Raw genomic sequence first — 5,680 nt, 5'->3', positions numbered from 1 at the left:
GCATAACTTCCCATTTAATTACTCTCTTCTATTTCTCACAAAATAAAAGTAAAAGTAAAGCTAGAGCCATTGCCTCACAGTGTATCCATTCATTCAGTTCAATCACCGCTGAACAAAATGTTACAAGCTACAAGTGAACATTGCATTTCTGTGTCCATGCACAATAAATTGTCCTGTGCCAAATTTGCATTGATGGGGGGGAGAGATTATGAAAGGGGCAGGCGTTTCTTTTAGTGACATCAAGAGCACCACACCCCTTTGTTGGATTATTTAAGTGCCTGGACGCCTGCATCAAAACCTCTGCAAACTCAGAGGAAGGCTGTGTCTGAGAAGAAAAGTGAGCCAGTTACTTCTGCAACAATCATGGCACCTGGAGCAAAGAAGGTAAGCCTGCATACTGGAATATAACTTTTATATGAACACTTAGACGCACCCACACAGAATGTGAGCTATCCAGTTTAACGCTTGTTACATGGTTCGTTATGAAGCAATAAGTACAGCACACAGATTTCGTGTCATACCTGTGCATGGCTTTGTGCACATTGAAATAGTCACACGCATGCTGCCAAATAGTACAAGCCTATACTTTGTGAGTCTGTCTCATGACTTGCTTGTTGCATGGCTGAATCTCCCTCAGAATATCCTGCAGCGTCTGGATGCAGGCGAGATCGTCATCGGGACGGAGGCTTTGTCTTCGCCCTTGAGAAGAGGGGCTACGTGAAGCTGGACCATGGACCCCCGAGGCAGCTGCCGAACACCCTGAAGCAGGTACCACTCTCATCCCTTGCCAGGGCGTTGCTTAACTGTCTTCACTGTTTTTCTAACTAACCTGTAAATCCTGTTGTTGGCGGTTATACGTTCAACTATTGAATGAGCCATCTTCTTGTTTCAGTGCGCCAGCTGCACCGGGAATTCCTCAGGGCAGGTTCCAATGTCATGCAGACTTTACTTTCTATGCAAGCGATGATAAACTGGAGAACAGAGGCAACGCTCAGCGCTTCACTGTGAGTAGAGGGACCTGTTATGGATCTGAGTGACCGCAGCTGTTGAGAAGCCTCATCTTGAGTAATGAAGAGGGGCAAGAGCGGTCAAGCACTTGCAAATATTTAGCCTAGAAGAGCAGCTTGGCTTCCTCTCAGCAGACTTGGCAAAGGAAGCACTGTATAATTCCAGCCAAAATATGCAAATCAGGAGGGTTAGTCCAGGACATGTGGGACGCCTGGAACAAGATAATGCTTCTATTTATAAAAAATGAAAAGGGGAGCTTTAATTGTCTTTCATACTAACTGCTGATTTGGAAGTTGGGAAGTTGAAACTCAGTTATAGGGAGAGTGGGTAAGATGAGCCAGTTTTTACTTTAAAATGAGACGGAACTAAAACAAATGCTTCCACCCATATTTCAGGATGTTGACTTTCAAATTAACTGGTAAGAATGCAGCCAAACGAAACAAGAATGAAAATAGGCTACAACAAAAAAGTGGTCCCTTGGTTCAATTTGCTCCAGGGTGGAGTAAGTTGAGCCACTGAATTATTCATGTTGGAGTCTGGATAAAATACAAATAAACTATTTCTATGTCAAATGAGATTGAAGGCAATGTTGTCACTTTAAAATCTCTTTATTAAAACTATTTTTTCAACACAAAAAAGGACATTGCAAAGTGAATGCAGAAGTGTTTTGTAAACAAACTGCAATCCAACAGCAACAAATAGGCTTTGTGTACAGTCTAGGCTATTAAACATCCATTTCAATATTCCCCAACAACTCAATATTCCATGACTTAACATTTTTAGGTAGTGGCTAGTTTCTCTAGTTTAGATTCAGGAGTCAATGAAAACCAGTCAGTGAGTCTTTGCACTTCACCAGTGTTAATTTTGGGCAGGTTGTGGAGCGATTTAGTGAAGGCCATAGCTGGCAACAGGAAGTTGGAATGCATGGGTATCAACACAGAAGCTGTTACCATGACGACGTGAAAATGGCCTATTCATGTACAATCCCTGGCTGTGAAGCCACACCTACTCAATATTCCATCTATCCAGGCTGCAGGGAAATACAAAATCCAACTCTACTCTTGCACTAATTTCAATTAAGGGCCACACATTCTCATGACACCTTAATTGAATCAGTTCAGATCAGATGTTGGAGCTAAAAGTTGCAGGACAGGGGCCCTTGAGGACTGGGTTCAGAAACACTGATCTATATTGTTTGAGATACAAAACAAATGCATAAATTGCACAGTTATTCATTAAAATACTATTGTTAATATCAGAAATCAACAATAACTGGCCCAATTTACCCCATAGCCACCTTTTTGAAAAGTTGGTCTACACACTAACCTTTCCTGATTAATTAATGTGGTTTTAGTCCTTGGTAGTAGACCAACATTTATGTTTGAATGTAGCTAAATTAGTATTGAGACAACAGCCATTAAACAATGCATGTATAAATGTTACGTTTTGTTGCAAAACAGTTTTATGAGCATAAATGTACTTACTTGTCCTATGTGGCTGGTTCCATCACAGCCATGTTGAAATGGAAGTCTCTTCCTAAATGCCTGGTCACATGATGCTTACCATTACTAGTATACAGGAGGTAGCTCAACATACCCACTGGCTTATTGTACCCCGCTCTCCACTAATTCTTCATACTTGGCTAATAAAGGATTTCTCTGAATTCTAGGGGCAGCAAATTAATGAAGCAGCTTGTGACCTGGCCAGGGAGGTGGCCAATGAGGGTGATGCTATGGTGGCTGGAGGAGTCTCCCAGACCCCTGCTTACCTCAGCTGCAAGAGTGAGAATGAGGTGAAGGCCATCTTTAAGAAACAGACTGATGTCTTTGTCCAGAAAGATGTGGACTTCTTGATTGCAGAGGTATGAAGCAACACACAAGGACTTGACATGATTGCTAAAAGATCCACTTGTCTTGATGTTTACCAGGCTTATGTGCTTGTTTGCAGTACTTTGAGCATGTGGAGGAAGCTGAGTGGGCAGTCCAGGTTTTGAAGACAACCAACAAGCCTGTGGCCGCAACTCTGTGTATTGGACCTGAAGGAGACCTGAATGGAGTCAGCCCTGGGGACTGTGCCGTCAGACTTGTCAAAGCTGGTATGACAAACACTTCTGTTTTTCATTCTCTTTTGAATTTGGCAAAAACTGTTAACACCTAACTTTGCTTGAGAGTCGACAAATCTTAGCCCTGGTCAAGATTGCATATTATTGACTCTTCATAGGAGCTCAGATTGTGGGGGTGAACTGCCACTTTGACCCCATGACCTGTGTGAAGACCGTGAAGATGATGAAGGAGGGAGTGGAGAAGGCCAGGCTGAAGGCTCACTTCATGATCCAGCCACTAGCCTACCACACTCCCGACTGCAACTGCCAGGGCTTTATTGATCTGCCAGAGTTCCCTTTCAGTATGTATTCACACCCCCTACTGCTGTGTCTCTCACATTTGCTTCCTTATCCCTAAAGTTGAAGTGGCTTACGGGCAATGCATTTAAACAGACACATGCACAACTCAGTTTGTGAGTTGTCTGATTATGTGCGTCTACTCCCACAGGTCTGGAGCCAAGGATCCTGACAAGATGGGACATGCAGAGATACGCCCGGGAAGCCTACAATGCTGGCATTCGTTACATTGGAGGCTGCTGTGGATTTGAACCCTATCACATCCGCGCCCTGTCTGAGGAGCTGGCACCTGAGAGGGGTTTCTTGCCTGCTGCCTCAGAGAAGCATGGCAACTGGGGTAGTGGCCTGGAGATGCACACCAAGCCATGGGTCAGAGCTAGGTACAGAAACTATTTGTTTTTTCCCCATCCTTTAATTTCCCTTGCAATATCTCAAGCTTTTGAATCACTAAATTGGTTCCTCAATGTTATTCCTCCCTTTAGGGCCCGTCGCGACTACTGGGAGGAGCTGAAGCCTGCATCTGGCCGTCCCTTCTGCCCATCCATGTCCACCCCTGATGGATGGGGCGTTACTAAAGGCCATGCTGACCTGATGCAGCAAAAGGAGGCCACCTCCGAGGATCAGCTGAAGGTGCTCTTTGAGAAGGCCAAGTCCAGCCACTGAGCACTCCTCCTGGGTATGGGCAGGGAGGATGCCTCTGGGTAGGAGAGCGAAGGCCAGAATGGTCAATCTGGTATCTCTATACGCAATGAAAGTGAATGTGTCATTTTTGGGAAACGTAAACAAATTGAAGGGCTTCATCCCAAAATGAGAACCACCATTGGGGGGCCGGATTAAAAGCTACCAAGCAAAGGGGATTTCATAGATTTAATGGTTAGCATAATAGACTGCCAGGCATGACTCTGGTGATAATGAAATAAGCAAATGACAGTAACTTTCATTGTGTATTCCAAGTGATAGCGTGTGAGAAGGCATACTCACACACATTCCCTGAAGTTTACTATACCATGTTCTGTCTTTGTAGGACCTTTTTTTTTTCTGTGAACAAAATTTATGTCATTTAGATTTGTTGCCACTCAAGAGATTGGATGCATTGGTCTTCTGATGAGATTAATTTTCGACGAGATCCATATTTGAATCTGTACTCAGGTTTCCACCCTTCACTGAATCTCCATGTGGTTCACCAACAAGCCTCCTGACTGTCCTGTTTCAGTCAGATGATTATCCAATTTTGGCATCTTGGTGAAATTACTGTGACCACAATGTTCAAAAGAGCAGCTGAGACTGTACCTGAGCAAAGACTTATTTTAACACTCCAAAGTGCCAAATGTTGTCTTTCAAAACAAAGAAAGATCTGACTGATGACTGTATCAATAAACTTTCAATTGTCCATATATGTGTGTGGGGGGTTTATTTTTTCTCTCTTAGACAGCTGGGAATTCATTTCAATTTTAAAAGTTCACCATATCATAATGTAGAATACAAAGTGACCAAATTGTCACCAAAAACATGTGCAGATGAAATACTGCATTCTACTTGTGACAGAATATAACAGGGGGGTTTATTAGGTGATGGCAGCCTGTTATTATAAAACATACATCAACAAGGTACCTCTGACTGTCTTAACTGATACGCTAACAAGGCTGTCAAGATTGACAAATATTTCCAGCTCTGACAGAACCTGAAGAGTGAAAAAACATGCATGTTTTGGTGGAGTTTGCATTGAATCAGAATGTGTAGAAGGTCTGTAAGAAATAGCGAAGTTGTTTTGTGCACAGTTTTGGCAAGAAGGTACAGCCCCAGTGACAAAGGTACAGCTCTGTACTTTGATTTCTCACAGTGGAGGATGCCAGTTGGTTCTGTGACAAGTCAGTCCTGGAGACCGCAATGATCTAAACTATTGCAGGTGAAAGTGGTCTTCATATATGGCACCAAAGGTTTCCAATCATGTCCTCAGAGTTTTCCATGGTATCAAATCCAGCACAAACAATGGCATAAGTAATATGTTGGTTTGGATCTAGTAAATAGGACAGATGTGACAAGTGCTGTTGTCCCCATCTAGTGGACAACAAAAACACTCCAGAAAAGAAGCTTGGGACATATAGATGATTTTCAATCATGTGTCATGGAGAGCCAAGATTCTGCAGGTTTTCATTCCAGCCAAATACTACACCGGGTGATTCCACTGATCAGTTCCTCCTCTCTGGTTGAAGATGTGCTAATCAGTGAAATCCCCTGGTTCAGTGTTTGGTCAGGCTAACCCTAACCCTAACT

At 43.2% G+C, this 5,680-nt stretch overlaps 1 pseudogene; it reads left to right on the top strand.

Annotated features, from left to right (window-relative positions):
• Positions 1-363: 363 nt before the first annotated feature.
• LOC139648523 (betaine--homocysteine S-methyltransferase 1-like) lies at positions 364-4,800 on the top strand (annotated as a pseudogene).
• The last annotated feature ends 880 nt before the right edge of the window (positions 4,801-5,680 follow it).

The sequence above is a fragment of the Centroberyx affinis genome, unplaced genomic scaffold (genome assembly GCF_046629955.1).
Source record: "Centroberyx affinis isolate AG114_WGS23_722 - 3 ecotype Tasmania unplaced genomic scaffold, CSIRO-AGI_Caff_v1 ptg001223l_1, whole genome shotgun sequence".
Taxonomy (NCBI): domain Eukaryota; kingdom Metazoa; phylum Chordata; class Actinopteri; order Beryciformes; family Berycidae; genus Centroberyx; species Centroberyx affinis.
This window is presented reverse-complemented; position numbering and strand designations above follow the sequence as displayed.